Below are 22,692 nucleotides of genomic sequence, written 5' to 3'. Positions count from 1 at the left end.
GGCCAAATATACAATGGATTTGCATACCAAGATGACATTGAATGTTCCCGAGTGGCCTAGTTACAGTTTTGACTTAAATCCGCTTGAAAATCTAAGACTTGAAAATGGCTATCTAGCAATGATCAACAACCAACTCAAAAGAGCTTGAAGAATACAACATCTAAAACAATAATGGTCAAATATAGTACAATTCAGGTATGCAAAGCTCTTAGAAACTTACCCAGAAAGACTCACAACTGTAATCACTGACAAAGGTGATTGCAACATGTATTGACTCAGGGTTGTGAATACTTATGCACATGAGATATTTCTGTATTTCATTTTGAATACATTTGCTTTGTCATCATGGTCTATTGTATATAGATGAATTCAGGCTGTACCACAACAAAAAGGGCTATGAATGCTTCCTAAAGGCACTGTATGTGCACTGTACAGCCAAACCTATGGATTGGGCATCCATGAAATGGGGTATCAGCCTACTCAGTGACACCCATAGAGCACAACTATTTTTACACAAATATTAATATCTTAGCTCTTATTGTAGAACTTTGACTGTGGGAAGTCACTTATTGCACATTTTACAGTAGTTTCAGAGTCCCGTAATAAGAGCTACTATGCTAATACTTGTGTAAACTCTTCACAGTTGTGTTCTGTGAGTGTCATAGGCGGATACCCCATTTCAGGGGTGCACAATCCATAGGTAAGGCTCTATAGTTCAATATGAATGTCCAATACAAACAATGGTCTTACATGAAAGATGATTTCCCTCAGTCAAAATCTTGCAATAATAGCTAAGACACCAATATTTGTGTAAACTCTACATAGTTGTGTTCTGTGGGTGTCAATGAGTAGGCTGATACCCCATTTCATGGGTGCACAATCCATAGGCTTCCCAAACTCGTTCCCGGGGACCCCAAGGGGTGCACCTTTTGTTTTTTTGCCCTACCACTACACAGTTGATTCAAATAAGCAAAGCTTTATGAGTTCATTATTTAAATCAGCTGTGTAGAGCTAGGGCAAAAATCAAAACGTGCACCACTTGGGCTCCCAGGACCGAATTTGAGAATCCCTGGGTTAGGCTGTACAATGCTTATAAGCTACTCGCTCAAGCCTCCCCAGCTTCTCCTTCACCCATATCCAGACAGCAGATGTTCTGAAAGAGCTGCAAAACCTGGACCAGTACAAATCAGCTGGGCTAGACAATCTGGACCCTCTCTTTATAAAACTATCCGCCGCCATTGTTGCAACCCCTATTACCAGCCTGTTCAACCTCTCTTTCATATCGTCCCAGATCCCTAAAGATTGAAAAGCTGCCGCGGTCATCCCCCTCTTCATAGGGGGTGACACCCTAGACCCAAACTGTTACAGACCTATATCCATCCTGCCCTGCCTATCTAAAGTCTTCGAAAGCAAAGTTAATAAACAGATCATTGACCATTTCGAATCCCACCGTACCTTCTCCGCTGTGCAATCCGGCTTCCGAGCCGGTCACGGGTGCACCTCAGCCACGCTCAAGGTACTAAACGATATCATAACCGCCATCGATAAAAGACAGTACTGTGCAGCCGTCTTCATCGACCTGGCCAAGGCTTTTGACTCTGTCAATCACCGTATTCTTATCGGCAGACTCAATAGCCTTGGTTTTTCTATTTTTCTGACGACTGCCTCGTCTGGTTCACCAACTACTTTGCAGACAGAGTTCAGTGTGTCAAATCGGAGGGCATGTTGTCCGGGACCTCTGGCGGTCTCTATGGGGGTACCGCAGGGTTCAATTCTCTAGCCGACTCTTTTCTCTGTATATATCAATGATGTCGCTCTTGCTGCGGGCGATTCCCTGATCCACCTCTATGCAGACGACACCATTCTGAATACTTCTGGCCCTTCCTTGGACACTGTGCTAACTAACCTCCAAACAAGCTTCAATGCCATACAACACTCCTTCCGTGGCCTCCAACTGCTCTTAAACGCTAGTAAAACCAAATGCATGCTTTTCAACCGTTCGCTGCCCGCACCCGCCCACCCGACTAGCATCACCAGCCTGTACGGTTCCGACCTAGAATATGTGGACAACTATAAATACCTAGGTGTCTGGCTAGACTGTAAACTCTCCTTCCAGACTCATATTAAACATCTCCAATCCTAAATCAAATCTAGAGTAGGCTTTCTATTTCGCAACAAAGCCTCCTTCACTCATGCCGCCAAACTTACCCTAGTAAAACTGACTATCCTACCGATCCTCTACTTCGGCGATGTCATCTACAAAATAGCTTCCAACACTCTACTCAGCAAACTGGATGCAGTCTATCACATTACCATCCGTTTTGTTACCAAATCACCTTATACCACCCACCACTGCGACCTGTATGCTCTAGTCGGCTGGCCCTCGCTACATATTCGTCGCCAGACCCACTGGCTCCAGGTCATCTATAAGTCTATGCTAGGTAAAGCTCCGCCTTATCTCAGTTCACTGGTCATGATAACAACCCCCACCCGGTGCACACGTTCCAGCAGGTATATCTCACTGATCATCCCCAAAGCCAACACCCACTTTGGCCGCCTTTCCTTCTTTCTTCTGCTGCCAGTGACTGGAACGAATTGCAAAAATCGCTGAAGTTGGAGACTTTTATTTCCCTCACCAACTTTAAACATCATCTATCTGAGCAGCTAACCGATCACTGCAGCTGTACATAGTCCATCTGTAAATAGCCCACCCAATCTACCTACCTCATCCCCATACTGTTTTTAATGTATTTACTTTTCTGCTCTTTTGCACACCAGTATCTCTACTTGCACATCATCATCTGCTCATTTGTCACTCTAGTGTTAATCTGTTAAATTGTAATTATTCGCTCCTATGGCCTATTTATTGCCTACCTCCTCATGCCTTTTGCACACACTGTATATAGCTTTATTTTCTCTACTGTGCCATTGGCTTGTTTGTTTACTCCATGTGTAACTCTGTGTTGTTGTCTGTGTCACACTGCTTTGCTTTATCTTGGCCAGGTCGCAGTTGCAAATGAGAACTTGTTCTCAACTAGCCTACCTGGTTAAATAAAGGTGAAATAAAATAAAAAAAATAAGTATGCCCCCAATGCCATGCTGAATTCAAATACAGCCACAGTGCGATTTTAACTGATTTGTACTTTTACATTTATTTTTTACAAAAAAACTTTATTTTTTTGAATTTATATAACAAAATTCCAACCCTGTTTAGCATTATATAGTCCAATTGTGGCACGTTTTCACTATTTTTATCAGTTTGCGTCAGTTTCGATGGGGGACTATTATTTTGAAGGCGAACCGCCGTATCCACTAATGTCGTTCACAACGAACACGTATGAACGCCAGTAGTCCACGTCAACAGAATACTAACGCGATGACGTATTTGGCTCGGAACTCAAATTCTTGCACTGACCACTGGATGGCGCAAGTGCAGTTCCTTTATCAGAGGCCACATGGAGAAGGGCCCTATAGAGGCCAAATGGCATAATTGAAAACTTTAATTGATAGGCCTATTATTTTTGCTGTAGTATTTCTTATCTATGGTATTTAAAATGTCATACAAATTAGCCTACTCAGGATAAATTAACAAGTGACTAAAATTGGAGTCTTGATAATAATTTTATAATGCGTGTCAATTGTGGTCTAGGCTATAAGAACACATAAAATGTTATTGGTCACATACACATATTTAGCAGATGTTAATTCCAGGTGTTGCGAAATACTTGCGTCCGTAGCTCCAACAGTGCAGAAGTATTTAATAATACACAACAATACACACATCTAAACAACTAAGAACAACTAAGATGTTTCTTGGTGAATAGTTAAAAATATATATATGAGACAAATAAGGCTACGCATCAGTATTGCGTAGGCTAATTTGACCCTTTCTTTATGGTGTGGTGATGATACCTCTACTAGCTACTCGGCCTATCTAAATAGCTGGGTATAAGAACAACGGTTCGCTGGGTGGAGCTGCCCGCTGCTACGGTCGACCTCCCTGAGGCAAATGCGATTAGCAAATCTTGCCTTTCCTCTGACAAGTCCACATCGTAGTTTTGTTTAGACACACATGAAGGTGAACGACATGGCTGCGCAGATTCTTTCTCCCAGCGAACCCTCGAGCAGTCAGCTGGTTTGAAAAAACGTTATCTGGCTTTAGGCTACGTTTCTATCCACATAGGAAATACCGTTAGTTTATTTCCCATAGTCCGCCCGGAGTGTGACGTGCTTTTTGTGTGGTTGTTCGCTGGGGGTAGAGACAGCTGTCAGGAACACCCTACGAGTATCAAGATGCATTCATTGACCAAGAATATCATCTGAGAAAAACGTTAGAGACTATTGATAGGAGTTATCGATGATATCCTCAACAATAGCTGTATTTCTATCATTTATCCGGGACTGATAGCCAGCAAAGTGTCAGGTAAGTCTGGATACATTTAATCATTTATTAAACAGGTGTTTGAACACATTATACAGCCAGTTTATTTGTGACAATCATTAGTCTAATAAAACGTTTTTCCTACAGGATTGTTGGCTTGATACGCTTTGCATGCACCTTTCATTATTATGGGCAATTCATTTTATAGAGTATTGCAGTGGCTCCAATTTATCCAATTATGACAAAGCATAGTTTTTTTTGTGCCTAATTATAATCAGATATGTCAGAGGTATATGAAACCATAATAGGCTAATAAGTGGAGGTTTGCATATATTTGTTGTGTGCCCCTCATTGTCCTCATCATGCAGATGAATTGTTTAACACTAAACTAAATAAAAAATTATTGAGCCGATACTAATTTATTTTTGCACAGTGCCAAAAATCCCCTCGGAGTGGCTAATATATTTTTAAAAGCCTAAATATTGAATCAGTGAAATGACTAAATGAATGGTGGGGTAACCCATTGACTAGTGAGACAAACGCTTCCATGGTTACTCTCTGGTACTTCAGTGTGGTCACTGTGCTTTGTGTGTTAAGTCTCTTTTGCATTGAAATATAACAACAATCAGCTGGGACCCGCTCATAAAGGCTGCAGAGACTAATTTTACACTCAGTAATAATCTTCGCTCACATTGAGTTAGGCACATGCAGGGCTGTGGCCCTAAGCAACATTTGGTTGAGGTAAAAAACTTTAGTGGCCCTCTTCTTGATAGCGGAGATAAAAAAATGAAGGAGAAAAAAAAAAAAAATTCTGCAATTCTACACATTTTGCCATGGGGTGTAGAGAAAATGTAGCAGTTTTAAAGCAAGATTTCTGCAATTCTATACATTTTGCCATGGGGTGTAGAGAAAATGTAGCAGTTTTAAAGCAAGATTTCTGCAATTCTATACATTTTGCCATGGGGTGTAGAGAAAATGTAGCAGTTTTAAAGCAAGATTTCTGCAATTCTATACATTTTGCCATGGGGTGTAGAGAAAATGTAGCAGTTTTAAAGCAAGATTTCTGCAATTCTATACATTTTGCCATGGGGTGTAGAGAAAATGTAGCAGTTTTAAAGCAAGATTTCTGCAATTCTACACATTTTGCCATGGGGCGGAGATTTCTACAATTTCTACAATTCTACCAACTTTGCCATCACTTATGCCATGTTAATGATATCTGAGTGAGAGTGACTAACAAAATTAACGTGGGCCCTCTGGAGCTTATGGCCCCTGGGCACGTGCCCAGGTAACAGTTTTGCTTCCGTTCCTCTCCTCGCCAGGGCTCGAACCAGAGACCCTCTGCACACATCAACAACTGTCTCCCACGAAGCATTGTTACTCATCGCTCCACAAACTCAGAGCCCTGGCAGAGCAAGGGAAACAACTACTTCAAAATCTCTGAGCGAGTGACGTCACCGATTGAAAGGCTATTAGCACGCACCTCGCTAACTAGCTAGCCATTTCACACCGGTTAAACGTACCCCCCTTTTGACCTCCTCCTTTTCCTCAGCAACTAGTGATCTGGGTCAACAAATAAAATAAAATAAAATAATGATAAAATGTTATTAGTCACATGCGCCAAATACAACTGGCCTTACAGTGAAATGCTATTTACGAGCCCCTAACCAACAATGCAATTAAAAAAAATACAGATAAGAATAAGAAATAAAAGTAACAAGTAATTAAAGAGCAGCAGTAAAACAACAATAGCGAGACAATATACAGGGGGGTACCGGTACAGAGTCAATGTGCGGGGGCACCGGTTAGTTGAGGTAATATGTACATGTAGGTAGAGTTATTAAAGTGACTATGCATAGATGATAACAACAGAGAGTAGCAGCTGTGTAAAAGAGGTGGAGAGGGGGGGGGGGGTGCAATGCAAATATTCTGGGTTGATTAGGTGTTATGGGGTCTTATGGCTTGGGGGTAGAAGCTATTTAGAAGCCTCTTGGACCTAAACTTGGCACTCCGGTACCGCTTGCCATGCGGTAGCAGAGAGAACATTCTATGACTAGGGTGGCTGAAGTCTTTGACAATTTTTAGGGCCTTCCTCTGACACCGCCTGGTATAGAGGGCCTGGATGGCAGGAATCTTGGCCCTAGTGATGTACGGGGCCGTTCGCACTACCCTCTGTAGTGCCTTGCAGTCGAAGGCCGAGCAGTTGCCATACCAGGCAGTGATGGAACTCGTCAGAATGCTCTTGATGGTGCAGCTGTAGAACCTTTTGAGGATCTGAAGACCCATGGCAAATCTTTTCAGTCTCCTGAGGGGGAATATGTTTTGTCGTGCCCTCTTCACGACTGTCTTGGTGTGCTTGGACCATGTTAGTTTGTTGGTGATGTGGACACCAAGGAACTTGAAGCTCTCAACCTGCTCCACTGCAGCCGGCATGAAAGAGCACCAGTAAGCCAATGACTCAGCCCCTGTAATAGGGTTAGAGACAGAGAATCCCAGTGAGAGAGAGGGGAACCGGACAGGCAGAGACAACAAGGGTGGTTCGTTGCTCCAGAGCCTTTCCGTTCACCTTCACACTCCTGGGCCAGACTACACTCAATCATATGACCCACTGAAGAGATGAGTCTTCAGTAAAGACTTAAAGGTCGAGACCGAGTCGGCGTCTCTCACATGGGTAGGCAGACCATTCCATAAAAATTGAGCTCTATAGGAGAAAGCTCTGCCTCCAGGTGTTTGCTTAGAAATTCTAGGGACAATTAGGAGGCCTGCTTCTTGTGACCGTAGCGTACGTGTAGGTATGTACGGCAGGACCAAATCGGAAAGATAGGTAGGAGCAAGCCCATGTAATGCTTTGTAGGTTAGCAGTAAAACCTTGAAATCAGCCCTTGCCTTAACAGGAAGCCAGTGTAGGGAGGCTAGCACTGGAGTAATATGATCAAATATTTTGGTTCTAGTCAGGATTCTAGAAGCCGTATTTAGCACTACCTGAAGTTTAGTTTAGTGCTTTATCCGGGTAGCCGGAGAGTAGAGCATTGCAGTAGTCTAACTTCGAAGTAAAAAAAGCATGGTTTAATTTTTCTGCATGATTTGTGGACAGAAAGTTTCTGATTTTCGCAATGTTACGTAGATGGAAAAAAGCTGTCCTTGAAACAGTCTTGATATGTTCGTCAAAAGAGAGATCAGGGTCCAGAGTAACTCCGAGGTCCTTCACAGTTGTATTTGAGACGACTGTACAACCATCAAGATTTAATTGTCAGATTCAACAGAAGATCTCTTTGTTTCTTGGGACCTAGAACAAGCATCTCCGTTTTGTCCGAGTTTAAAAGTAGAAAGTTTGCAGCCATCCACTTCCTTATGTCTGAAACACAGGCTTCTAGCGAGGGCAATTTTGGGGCTTCACCATGTTTCATTGAAATGTACAGCTGTGTGTCATCCGCATAGCAGTGAAAGTTAACATTATGTTTTCGAATGACATCCCCAAGAGGTAAAATATATAGTGAAAACAATAGTGATCCTAAAACGGAACCTTGAGGAACACCAACATTTACAGTTGATTTGTCAGAGGATAAACCCTTAGTCGGAAGACTTCCAGTTTGGTGTGGCGCCATTTCCGTTCCAATTTTCTGGAAGCTTGCTTCAGAGCTCGGGTATTTTCTGTATACCAGGGAGCTAGTTTCTTATGACAAATGTTTTTTGTTTTTAGGGGTGTAACTGCATCTAGGGTATTGCGCAAGGTTAAATTGAGTTCCTCAGTTAGGTGGTTAACTGATTTTTGTCCTCTGACGTCCTTGGGTAGGCAGAGAGAGTCTGGAAGGGCATCAATGAATCTTTGTGTTGTCTGAGAATATATAGCACAACTTTTGATGCTCCTTGGTTGGGGTCTGAGCAGATTATTTGTTTGCGATTGCAACGTAATAAAATGGTGGTCCGATAGTCCAGGATTATGAGGAAAAACATTAAGATCCACAACATTTATTCCATGGGATAAAACTAGGTCCAGAGTATGACTGTGACAGTGAGTGGGTCCAGAGACATGTTGGACAAAACCCACTGAGTCGATGACGGCTCCGAAAGCCTTTTGGAGTGGGTCTGTGGACTTTTCCATGTGAATATTAAAATCACCAAAAATGTGAATATTGTCTGCTATGACTACAAGGTCCGATAGGAATTCAGGGAACTCAGTGAGGAACACTGTATATGGCCCAGGAGGCATGTAAACAGTAGTTATAAAAAGTGATTGAGTTGGCTGCATAGATTTCATGACTAGAAGCTCAAAAGACAAAACATCATTTTTTTTGCGTAAATTTAATGAAATTTGCTATCATGAATGCTAGCAACACCTCCGCATTTGCGGGATGCGCGGGGGATATGGTCACTAGTGTAACCAGGAGGTGAGGCCTCATTTAACACAGTAAATTCATCAGGCTTAAGCCATGTTTCAGTCAGGCCAATCACATCAAGATTATGATCAGTGATTAGTTCAGTGACTATAACTGCCTTGGAAGTCAGGGATCTAACATTAAGCAGCCCTATTTTGAGATGTGAGGTATCACAATCTCTTTCAATAATGGCAGGATTGGAGGAGGTCTTTATCCTTGTGAGATTGCTAAGGCGAACACTGTCATGTTTAGTTTTGCCCAACCTAGGTCAAGGCACAGACACGGTCTCAATGGGGATAGCTGAGCTGACTACACTGACTGTGCTAGTGGCAGGCTCCACTAAGCTGGCTGGCTGGCTTACAGCCTGCTGCCTGGCCTGCACTGTATTTCATTGTGGAGCTAGAGCCCTGTCTATGTTGGTAGATAAGATGAGAGCACCCCTCCAGCTAGGATGGAGTCAGTCACTCCTCAGCAGGCCAGGCTTGGTCCTGTTTGTGGGCGAGTCCCAGAAAGAGGGCCAATTATCTACAAATTCTATCTTTTGGGAGGGGCAGAAAACAGTTTTCATCCAGCGATTGAGTTGTGAGACTGCTGTAGAGCTCATCACTCCCGCTAACTGGGAGGGGGCCAGAGACAATTACTCGATGCCGACACATCTTTCTAGCTGATTTACACGCTGAAGCTATGTGTCACGATCATCATAGTGAGGAGACCAAAGCGCAGCGTGATGTGAATACAATCTTTTTAAGGGAAGACGAAAAAACACGAACTACACCAAACAAACAAAATATCAAGACGACCGTGACCGCTCAAGAAACTGAGTGCTAACATGCAACATCACATAGACAATAACCCATGAAATACCCAAAGATGGCTGCCTAAATATGGTTCCCAATCAGAGACAACGATAAACAGCTGCCTCTAATTGAGAACCAATCTAGGCAACCATAGACATACATAAACACCTAGATGGTAAACAACCCCATAAACCTACAAAACCCCTAGACAGTACAAAAACACATACATCACCCATGTCACATCCTGACCTAACCAAAACAATAAAGAAAACAAAGAATACTATGTTGCGCTTGGTGACCTCTGACTGTTTCATCCTAACATCGTTGGTGCCAACGTGGATAACAATATCTCTATACTCCCTACACTCGCCAGTTTTAGCTTTAGCCAGCACCATCTTCAGATTAGCCTTAACGTCGGTAGCCCTGCCCCCTGGTAAGCAGTGTATGATCGTTGGATGATTCGTTTTAAGTCTAATACTGCGGGTAATGGAGTTGCCAATGGGTTTTCAATTTGTCAGAGCTAATGGTGGGAAGCTTCGGCGTCTCAGACCCTGTAACGGGAGGAGTAGAGACAAGAGAAGGCTCGACCTCAGACTCCAACTCGCTGCTTAAGGGAGAAAACTGGTTGAAAGTTTCTGTCGGCTGAATGAGCGACACCGGTTGAGCATTCCTACAGCATTTCCCTCCAGAAGCCATGAGAAAGTTGTCCGGCTGCGGAGACCATGCGAGGGGATTTATACTAACGTTACTATCTGTACTTACTGGTGGCACAGACACTGTTTCGTCCTTTCCTACACTGAAATTACCCTTGCCTAACGATTGCGTCTGAAGCTGGGCTTGCAGCACAGCTATCCTTAAAAAGTCAAAACCGTAAAGTTGTCAGGTAGCAAAGTAAGGTTGGCAACAAAACGCACAGCAACACGTAAACAAGTCTGCAAGTTGTGACCGGAAATGACGTCACAAAAGAAAACAGCTGATAGCCGATATGGGTTGGTAGTCATCATATCAAATTTCATTGGTCACATGCATATGGTTAGCAGATGTTAATGCGAGTGTAGCAAAAGGCTTGTGCTTCTAGTTCCTACAGTGCAGTAATATCTAACAAGTAATCTAACAAATTCACAACAACTACCTCATACACACAAATGTAAAGGGATGAATAAGAATATGTACATAGAAATATATGGATGAGCGATGGCCGTGAGGCTTAGGCAAGATGCAGTAGATGGTATAGAATACAGTATATATATGGATGAGCGATGGCTGTGCGGCTTAGGCAAGATGCAGTAGATGGTATGGAATACAGTATATATATATGAGAGGAGTAATGTAGGATATGTAGACAATATTAATGTGGCGCTATTTAAAGTGACTAGTGATACCTTTATTAAATCCATTTATTAAATGTATTAAAGTGGCTAGAGATTTGAGTCTGTGTGTTGGCAGCAGCCACTCTATGTTAGTGATGGCTGTTTAACAGTCTGATGTTCTTGAGATAGAAGCTGTTTTTCAGTCTCTCTGTCCCAGCTTTGATACACCTGTACTGACTTCACCTTCTGGATGATTGTGGGATGAACAAGCAGTGGCTCGGGTGGTTGTTGTCCTTGATTATCTTTTTGGCCTTCCTGTGACATTGGGTGCTGTAGGTGTCCTGGGGGGCAGGTACCCTTTGTAGAGCCTTGTGGTTGTGGGCGGTGATACAGCCCGACAGGATGCTCTCGTTTGTGCATCTGTAAAAGTTTGTTAGGGTTGTTATGATTACACCATGAGTCGTTAATCATAAGGCATACACCCCCGCCCTTCTTCTTACCAGAGGGATATTTGTTTCTGTCGGCGCGATGTGTGAAGAAACCGGGTGGCTGTACCGACCCTGACAACATATCCCGAGTGAGCCATGTTTCCGTGAAACGGAAGGCAACTCATGCCCTAATTTCGTCCACCTTGTTGTCTAGAGATTGGACATTGGCAAGTAATACGCTTGGAAGCTGTGGATGGTATGCTCGCCTTCTAAGTCTGACCAGTAGTTCGCTCTGTCGGCCTCTCTTGCGGCGACCGAGTTGTTTTGGGTCAGCCTCTGGGATAAGATTCCATGTCCGAACAAAGGATCCGCTTCGGGAAAGTCGTATTCCTGGTCGTAATGTTGGTAAGTTGACATCGCTTTTATATCCAATAGTTCTTCCCGGCTGTATGTAATAACACTTGAGATTTTCTGGGCTAACAATGGAAGAGAAAATACATTAAAAACAAATTACTGCATAGTTTCCTAAGGACCTGAAGCGAGGCGACCATCTTTGTCGGCGCCATCACTCATAGTCATTTAGGCAGGTTACCTTAGTGTTCTTGAGCACAGGCATTATGGTGGTCTGCTTAAAACATGTTGGTATTACAGACCAGGAACAGGGAGAGGTTGAAAATGTCAGTGAAGAGACTTGCCAGTTGGTCAGCGCATGCTCGTAGTACATGTCCTGGTAATCCGTCTGAGCCTGTGACCTTGTGAATGTTGACCTGTTAAGGTCTTACTCACATCGGCTGTGGAGAGTCTTCCGGAACAGCTGGTGCTCTCATGCATGTTTCAGTGTTATTATCCACGAAGCGAGCATAGAAGTAGTTTAGCTCGTCTGATAGGCTTGTGTCACTGGGCAGCTCTCGGTTGTGCTTTCCTTTGTAGTCTGTAATGGTTTGCAAGCCCTGCCACATCCGACGAGTGTCAGAGCCGGTGTAGTACGATTCGATCTTAGTCCTGTATTGATGCTTTGCCTGTTTGATCGTTCGTCGGAGGGCATAGTGGGATTTCTTAAAAGCCTGCTATTTGAAAGCGGCAGGTATTATTCTAACTCTCAAGAATAAGTTGAGACTTTGACTGAGGTGAGACCCCCTAGCAGCTGGGGGCCCTAAGCGTTACTGTAGAATGAGCTCAGATTATGCATATGTGGCTATTAGTAAAATAACTGCTTTGCGCCCGTTACAATTTCAGTAGGTTTTAACATTTAGATGTGCCTGCCCAATTTTTCGAAGTAATTCATCATATGCACAAAATCAAATTAATTTGACACGATTTCCTATAGGTGCGTTAAGTCTCCTGTGTTGCTTCCTCTCTGGTGCCATAGGTGACTTAAACCAATTTTGTCAGTCGGCAGTGAACCAGCCCTGGCACTATGGATGTATTTTCCCTGGTTGATACAGACATACTCAGGAAAGTGATATCACAACTTAAGTCTTCTACCTGCCTTTTTGATCCTATCCCCACCACCTTCTTCAAAACAGTTTTAATTGCATATCGGAAGAAGTGCAAGCTAATGTTAATCACTCCCTGTACACAGGCACTTTCTCCACTGTACTAAAAACTGCTATTGTGAAACTTTCAGCTAATTGCCAACCTTCCATTCTTAATCAAAATATTGGAGGAATTTGATTTCAAACAGCTAAATTATTTTTTAAGTGCCAACTGTAAAATTCCAAACTGGTTTTTGGGCCCACCACAGCACAGAGACAGCCTTAGTTAAAGTTGTAAATGATCTTAGAGCGAACACAGATGCCAAACAGCTCTCTGTCCTTGTACTCTTGGATTCAAGTGCTGCATTCGACACTGTTGACCTTGATGTCCTTCTGGACAGACTGGAGAGGTGGGTTGGCCTCTCCGATCCAGTTCAAAATTGGTTTAGGACCTATTTAACCGGTCGAGAGATTTGTCATCCCAGGTGAACATAACTCAGAGAAAATACCTACAGTATCTCATGGGGAGATCCACAAGGTTCGATTTTGGGTCCGGTACTGTTCAGTTTATATATGTTACCCCTTGGCAGCATTATCAGAAAGCACAGCATTGATTTTTACTGCTACGCAGACGATACACAACTTTACATTTCTTTGTCACCAGAGGATTTTAGCTCCAAGGATAAATTATTAGACTGTATTAATGATTTAAATACTTTGATGGCTCACAACTTCCTCCAGCTAAATCAAGACAAGACTGGGGTACTTATTGTTGGAGCCAAAGCACTGAGAGAGAATCTGTCCGCACATTTTAATTCACGGGCAATAAAGATAAAAGATAAAAAACCTAGGTGTCTAGGTGTTTAGATTCTTTGATTCATACATTAGGAATGTGACCAAAATAGCTTTTTACCACCAGAGGAACATTGCCAAGGTGCCCCTGTTTTTCTCTCAGGCTGATACAGAGAGACTCATCCATTATTTTATTACAAGCAGGCTTGACTACTGTAATGCTCTCTTGTCTGGTCTACCCAAGAAAGCCATTGGTCAACTGCAAAACATACAGAATGCTGCAGCACGGGTACTGACCAAGACCAGACAGAGAGCACACATTACACTGGTTTTAAGGTCTCTGCACTGGCTGCCTGTGAGTTTTACAATGAATACAACAAATTATATTGTTTTTTAAACCAATCCACGACTGTGCGCCCCAATACATGTCAGACATACTTTTAAGTTATATACGCAGTAGGTCCCTCAGGTCCTCTGGCACTGACCTTTTAACTATCCCAAAGCCCAGGACCAAGAGGCATGGAGAGAGAACGTTTAGTTACTGTGCCCCCAGCCTCTGGAACAGCCTGCCACAGACCCTGAGAGTGTCCACAACTCTGATCTTAAAACACCTTTTCAGATTTGCCTTTCCTTAGGGTGCTTTTTAGTCATTCAGTTTTTATTCTTATTCTTTTGTTTTGTATCCTCTTATGTTTGTTGTTGTAAATGTTTCCATTTTCATTGTTTTTATTCGTTTTTCCCTGTAAAGCACATTTAGTTGCATTCCATGTCTGAAATGTGCTGTAAAATAAAGCTTGATTTGATTAGATTGTATCCATCTAGCATACAGCTGCTTCTTCTTGGTTTAATAATGCTTCTTCTTGGTTTAATAATGCTTCTTCTTGGTTTAATAATGCTTCTTCTTGGTTTAATAATGCTTCTTCTTGGTTTAATAATGCTTCTTCTTGGTTTAATAATGCTTCTTCTTGGTTTAATAATGCTTCTTCTTGGTTTAATAATGCTTCTTCTTGGTTTAATAATGCTTCTTCTTGGTTTAATAATGCTTCTTCTTGGTTTAATAATGCTTCTTCTTGGTTTAATAATGCTTCTTCTTGGTTTAAAAATGCTTCTTCTTGGTTTAATAATGCTTCTTCTCCATTAAGGCCTGTCTACCGGCCTTGGAACAGCAATGTTTTTTCCGTGGTCAAGCAGAAATGTGTAGAATCATTTGCACTTGCAGGCAGCAAAAGAATGGTGTTTTCTCTTATTTGAAACCAAAGTACTTGTATTAAGAGTGTTGAACCCCAGAGTCTGCGTCCATTTTCAGTAAAGCCACTTTCCACCATGTTTTGGGCAGACTTGGGTCTAATTTGTTGCCGTAGTTGCACACGGTGTCTTTTGTTGGTTTGGCTTCTTTGCTTGTTTGCTTTTATGTTATTGCCTGGCGCGGCTTACAGCACAGCAGCCTGTGTGTGGATGTGAATGTGATTCACTGGGCGGAAGCTGTTTTACTGCCTGACCTGCTCTGCCTCTGTATCTTCCCCTTACTGCCACAGCACACAAAGGGGATAGGGCCATAAACAGGCTGTCCCCATTGATAAGGTGCTAGAGTGCCTCATGGCCAGACTTTGATGGATGTCTGCTGGTGAGAGGCCTCACAGGGCGAGGAATGATGGAGTACCGGACAAAGAGACCGCCTCCCAATCAGCACCATCACAGAGGGCCAATGTGCTGTCTCTAAAACCCAATAGAGAATCCCCAATGAGTGGCAGTGGATGTAAGGAAATAAGCTCATCTGGGCGCTGATTAGATTAATCACAGAGATGGCTGTGTTTGTGGTTTTTTGAACGGTGGTGGGAGTGGGTATCATTTGAAACCCAGCAGCAGGGCTCATTCTGTGGACCCTGCCTGGGTCAGGATGACTCTAAGTTTATAAATGTTATTAATAAACACTAATACTGTGGTAATGAACATTAATACTGTGGTAAAAAACACTAATACTGTGGTAATAAACACTAATACTGTGGTAAGATACACTGTAATAATGTGATAACAAACCCTAATACCAATCCTGTGGTAATAAACACAAACAATGTGGTAATAAACACTAATACTGTGCTAATAAACAATAATACTGTGGTAATAAACACTAATACTGTGGTAAGATACACTGTACTACTCTGGTAATAAACACAAATATTGTGGTAATAAACACTAATACTGTGGTAATAAACACTAATACTGTGGTAATAAACACTAATACTGTGGTAATAAACACTACTGTGGTACTAAACACTAATACTGTGGTAATAAACACTAATACTGTGGTAATAAACACTAATACTGTGGTAATAAACACTAATACTGTGGTAATAAACACTAATACTGTGGTAATAAACACTTTAATACTATGGTAATAAACACTGATACTATGGTAATAAACACTAATGCTGTGGTAATAAACACTTTAATACTATGGTAATAAACACTAACACTGTGGTAATAAACACTTTAATACTATGGTAATAAACACTGATACTTATACGGCAATTCCTCTCTTCCACATGGTTACAGTAGACAGGGCCATATAACACTAATCTCATGAAAGACATAACAATGTAATGTAAATGCAATTTACATTATGAAGTAGAAATGTACAGTGCAACCTATGGGCCTAGGCTAGCCAACTATCTCAATGACTGCCAGGCGTTCTGTTCAGTGACGTGATGTGCACTTGCAAACAACTAACAGTCAGTAAAATATCTTAATAAAAAACATATGACATACGGTACCTGATAATGACAGGAAAAACGGCCATAAACAAATGCTGCCCTTATAGGCCATTTCCTCTGCAAAGTACAACTTAACAATGAAAGGGGATATGAATAGCCATGCTAGCCCAATGACGACATGTACAGAGAAATGTACATTAACTAGCTAGCATGTACAGCATTTACAAATCAACAGATAAAAAGTTAATAAATGACAGAAAAGCATAGATATCACAATATACTGGTAGAAGAATGTTACAATATCAACTCAATATCTGTGCTTTTACATGTTACATTGATGAGAATTTTTATTGGGACAATTGTACAGTAACCTAACTCTTCCACATGGGTACAGTAGAAAGGTAAGGGAGGCAGGGGATGTTTATGGGGGTGTGTGTAACATAAAAAATGACACTGACAACAACTAAAGGAATATACATTAATATCAGGCATGGGAACTATTCCGATTTTGTTACATGTGTGCTGGTTGGTGGTGGGGTGCGCCTCGAATATGTGATGTTTGGTCAATGTGGAAAAGCACAGCTGTGGGCAGACAATATAATTAGGGCTCTGATTCCAATAAGGAAACTGAAGAGACAGCGGGGTGAAACAGTATGTCGCGGGGTGAAACACACACACACACACACACACACACACACACACACACACACTCCTTTATCAACTTCCTAAACAAACTCCAAGCAAGACTGGAGAGTGGAATATTTGAACAAGCGGCAGTAGCTAAGGAGGGCCAAAAGAAAACGATCACCACTGATCAACAACCGATCCATTACCGATCTACTACCGATCCACTACCGATCTACTACTGATCTACTCTGATCCACTACCAACCCACTACCGATCCACTACCGATCTATTACTGATCTACTCTGATCCTCTACTGATCTACTACCGATCCACTACCGATCCTCTACCGATCGACTACCGATCATCGACCGATCGACTACCGATCATCGACCGATCCTCTACTGATCCACTACTGATCTACTACAAATCTACTACTGATCCCCTACTGATCCTCCACTGATCCACTACTGATACTGTACTGATCCTCTACTGATCCACTATTGATCTACTAATGATCCTCCACTGATCAACTTCTGATTCTATACTGATATACTATTGATCCACTACTGATCTACTACTGATTCTCTACTGATCTAGCTTCTGATCCTCTACTGATCCACTACTGACCCTCTACTGATCTACTACTCATTGTCTACTGATTGTCTACTGATCTGGTACTGATTCACTACTGATCTATTACTGATCCACTACTGATTCTCTACTGATCTACTTCTGATCCTCTACCGACTCTTTACTGGTTCTCTACTGATTTACTACTGATCCTATACTGATCCTCTACTGATCCTCTTCTGATCCACTACTGATGCACTACTGATTCTCTACTGATCCTCCACTGATCTACGGCTGATACTCTACTGATACTCTTCTGATCCACTGCTGATCCACTACTGATCCTCTTCTGATTCTCGACTGATTTTACTACTGATCACCTACTGATCCTCCACTGATCCACTACTGATCTAGTAATGATCCTCCACTGATCAACTTCTGATTCTATACTGATCTAGCTACTGATCCTCTACTGATCCACTACTGACCCTCTACTGATCTACTACTGATTGTCTACTGATCGTCTACTGATCTGGTACTGATTCACTACTGATCCTCTACTGATCCACTATTGATCTAGTAATGATCCTCCACTGATCAACTTCTGATTCTATACTGATCTAGCTACTGAACCTCTACTGATCCACTACTGACCCTCTACTGATCTACTACTGATTGTCTACTGATCGTCTACTGATCTGGTACTGATTCACTACTGATCCATTACTGATCCACTACTGATCTTCTACTGATCCAGTACTGATTCTCTACTGATCTACTTCTGATCCTCTACAGACTCTTTACTGGTTCTCTACTGATCCTCTTCTGATCCACTACTGATGCACTACTGTTTCTCTACTGATCCTCCACTGATCTATGACTGAAACTCTACTGATCCTCTTCTGATCCACTACTGATCCACTACGGATCCTCTTCTGATTCTCAACTGATTTTACTACTGATCAACTACTGATGCTCTACTGACCCTCTACTGACCTACTACTCATCATCTACTGATCTAGTACTGATCTACTACTGATCCACTACTGATCCACTACTGATCCTCCACTGATCCTCTACTGAGCCTCTACTGATCCTCTGCTGATTCTCTACTGATCTTCTACTGATCTACTACTGATCCTCTACTGATCCACTACTGATCTACTACGGATCCTCTACTTATCCTCTACTGATCTACTACGGATCTGCTACTGATCCTCTACTGATTCTTTACTGATTCTCTACTGATCCACTACTGATCCTCTACTGATTCTCTATTGATCCTCTGCTGATTCTCTACTGATCTTCTACTGATCTACTTCTGATCATCTACTGATTCTCTACTGATCTTCTACTGATCTACTTCTGATCATCTACTGATTCTCTGCTGATCTACTACTGATCTTCTACTGATCCTCTACTGATTCTTTACTGATCCTCTACTGATCTTTTACTGATCCTCTACTGATCCTTTATTGATTCTCTACTTATCCACTACTGATTTTCTACTGCACTGAAGGAACTGAAGGTCATATGGTTTTAGTGCCCCTATCGTAAAAAGTAAGAGAAAATATGAGATACTTTGGTTATTTTTTTCATTTTTTATTTATTTATTTAACCTTTATTGAACTAGGGTAGTCATTTCAGAACAAATTCTTAAAATGACAGATTACTAAAAGGCAAAAGGCCTCTTGCGGGGACTGGGATTCCATTTTTTAAATGTTTAAATATATAAATACAAAACACACATCACAACAAGAGAGACAGCACAACACTACATAAAGAGAAAGCTTAGACAACAACACAGCATGGTAGAAACACAACATGACAACAACATGGTAGCAACACAACATGGTAGCAGCACAACATGGTAGCAGCACAAAACATGGTACAAACATTATTGGGCACAGACAAAAGCACAAAGGGCAAGAAGGTAGAGACAAGAAAACATCACACAAAGCAGCCACAACTGTCAGTAAGAGCGTCCATGATTGAGTCTTTGAATTAAGAGATTGAGATAAAACTGTGCAGTTTCAGTGTTTGTTGCAGCTCATTCCAGTCGCAAGCTGCAGTGAACTGAAAAGACGAGCGACCCAGGGAAGTGTGTGCTTTGGGGACCTTTAACAGAATGTGACTAGCAGAACGGGTGTTGTATGTGGAGGATGAGGGCTGCAGTAGATATCTCAGAGAGGGGGAGAGAGGCCTAAGAGGGTTTTTAGAAATAAGCATCAACCAGTGGGTCTTGCATCAGGTATACAGAGATCACCAGTTTACAGAGGAGTATAGAGTGCAGTGATGTATCCTATAAGAGCGTTGGTGGCAAATCTGATGGCCAAATGGTAAAGAACATCTAGCCGCTCGAGAGCACCCTTACCTGCCGATCTATAAATTATGTCTCCGAAATCTAGCATGGGTAGAATGGTCATCTGAATCAGGGTTAGTTTGGCAGCTGGGTGAAAGAGGAGTGATTACGATAGAGGAAAACAAGTCTAGATTTAACTTTAGCCTGCAGCTTTGATATGTGCTTGAGAGAAGGACACTGTGCGTCTAGCCACACTCCCAAGTACTTGTACGAGGGAATCACCACACCACCACGTTTTAAGTTGCTATCGCCATCGCTTTGATAGAACGGCAGTGATCTCTTCTCTTCTCCTCTCGACTTGATTCAAGCTCATTCACTATTGAAGGAGCTTATAGACTGTGTTCAGCGTCATTTTGTCAACTCATGCTGACCATTAAGACACAGTATCATGTTTCAGTAACAGTTGACGTTGGAGCAGAGCGACAGGAGACTGGCCAAACATCTTCCGCCTTCTGAGAAGGTTCCAACAATCCTGAGGTCTCTTTATTTTGCTTGACAGGCCTCGATTGTTACGCTATGGTTTCTGATGAGCGGATCGTTTGGTTACTACACCACCCCACTCTCGACCATGACCTTCCTGTGAACTAAAATCCATTCCCTATGCAAGCAAAACAGCTAAACACAAATGCACACACACACTCACACACACACACACACACACACACACACACACACACACACACACACACACACACACACACACACACACACACACACACACACACACACACACACACACACACACACACACACACACACACACTGTTCTGAGTTGTACTCTGAAGGGCCAAAGAAGAGACCACACACAACTGTCTTGCATCACATTTTCCTGGGGCATTAAACATGAAGTCTGACTCTGATGTTCTTAAGGCCAACTCAGAGGCTTGGCACCCTGGTAGGCCCTGCAATGCACGACCGGCTTGTCCAATCTTACTGACGTCAAAAGCCACTACTTACTCCACCTACAGGAAAGAACTGTCAATAAAGACCGAATTTACCATGCCACAAGCCTATAAAACAGACAATATCAGTCACTTTCAATGTGTTTTGCAGTTGCTGCACTGCAGATATTATTTCAGTGATACAGGAACATCAATGAAGCAAAATAAGTGTTTCAGCACTGTTGAGCATACAAATCACCAGTGTTATCCTCCAATCCCCTAGTGTTACCCTCCAATCCCCTAGTGTTATCCTCCAATCCCCTAGTGTTATCCTCCAATCCCCTAGTGTTATCCTCCAATCCCCTAGTGTTATCCTCCAATCCCCTAGTGTTATCCTCCAATCCCCTAGTGTTATCCCCCAATCCCCTAGTGTTATCCCCCAATCCCCTAGTGTTATCCTCCAATCCCCTAGTGTTATCCTCCAATCCCCTAGTGTTATCCTCCAATCCCCTAGTGTTATCCCCCAATCCCCTAGTGTTATCCTCCAATCCCCTAGTGTTATCCTCCAATCCCCTAGTGTTATCCCCCAATCCCCTAGTGTTATCCCCCAATCCCCTAGTGTTATCCTCCAATCCCCTAGTGTTATCCCCCAATCCCCTAGTGTTATCCTCCAATCCCCTAGTGTTATCCTCCAATCCCCTAGTGTTATCCTCCAATCCCCTAGTGTTATCCCCCAATCCTCTAGTGTTATCCCCCAATCCCCTAGTGTTATCCTCCAATACCCTAGTGTTATCCTCCAATACCCTAGTGTTATCCTCCAATCCCCTAGTGTTATCCTCCAATCTCCTAGTGTTATCCTCCAATCCCCTAGTGTTATCCCCCAATCCTCTAGTGTTACCCCCCAATCCCCTAGTGTTATCCCCCAATCCCCTAGTGTTATCCTCCAATCCCCTAGTGTTATCCTCCAATCCCCTAGTGTTATCCTCCAATCCTCTAGTGTTATCCTCCAATCCCCTAGTGTTATCCTCCAATCTCCTAGTGTTATCCTCCAATCCCCTAGTGTTATCCCCCAATCCCCTAGTGTTATCCCCCAATCCCCTAGTGTTATCCTCCAATCCCCTAGTGTTATCCTCCAATCCCCTAGTGTTATCCTCCAATCTCCTAGTGTTATCCTCCAATCCCCTAATGTTATCCTCCAATCTCCTAGTGTTATCCCCCAATCCCCTAGTGTTATCCCCCAATCCCCTAGTGTTATCCCCCAATCCCCTAGTGTTATCCTCCAATCCCCTAGTGTTATCCTCCAATCCCCTGGTGTTATCCTCCAATCCCCTAGTGTTTTCCTCCAATCCCCTAGTGTTATCCTCCATTGTGACTGACCTCAATTATTTTTCCCCCCACCTTTATTTAACCAGGTAGGCTAGTTGAGAACAAGTTCTCATTTGCAACTGCGACCTGGCCAAGATAAAGCATAGCAATTCGACACATACAACAACACAGAGTTACATATGGAATAAACAAAACATAGTCAATAATACAGTAGAACAAAAGAAAACAAAAAGTATATATACAGTATGTGCAAATGAGGTAAGTTAAGGAAATAAATAGGCCATGGTGGCAAAGTAATTACAATATAGCAATTAATCACTGGAGTGATAGATGTGCAGAAGATGAATGTGCAGGTAGAGATACTGGAGTTCAAAGGAGCAAGATAAATAAATAAATACAGTATGGGGATGGGGGTAGTGTATGGGGCTTTGGTGACAAAACGGATGGCACTGTGATAGACTGCATCCAGTATGTTGAGTAGAGTGTTGGAGGCTATTATATAGATTACATCACTGAAGTCGAGTATCGGTAGGATAGTCAGTTTTACGAGGGTATGTTTGGCAGCATGAGTGAAGGATGCTTTGTTGCGATATAGGAAGCCAATTCTAGATTTATTTTTGGATAGGAGATACTTAATGTGAGTCTGTAAGGAGGGT

General features: G+C 42.4%; 1 protein-coding gene across 1 annotated transcript in view; it reads left to right on the top strand.

Annotated features, from left to right (window-relative positions):
- Positions 1 to 3,981: 3,981 nt before the first annotated feature.
- LOC110525279 (adhesion G protein-coupled receptor V1) overlaps positions 3,982 to 22,692 on the top strand; it is a 255,023-nt gene continuing 236,312 nt past the window's right edge. The window contains exon 1 of the mRNA XM_036979421.2: positions 3,982 to 4,423. The gene's annotated coding sequence lies outside the window, so the exon portion shown is untranslated. The remainder of the gene's footprint in view (positions 4,424 to 22,692) is intronic.

Source organism: Oncorhynchus mykiss, chromosome 6 (assembly GCF_057628025.1).
Source record: "Oncorhynchus mykiss isolate SJ-2025 chromosome 6, ASM5762802v1, whole genome shotgun sequence".
Taxonomy (NCBI): Eukaryota; Metazoa; Chordata; class Actinopteri; order Salmoniformes; family Salmonidae; genus Oncorhynchus; species Oncorhynchus mykiss.
The sequence above is the reverse complement of the archived record's forward strand: the minus strand, read 5'-3'. Positions and strand labels throughout refer to the sequence as shown.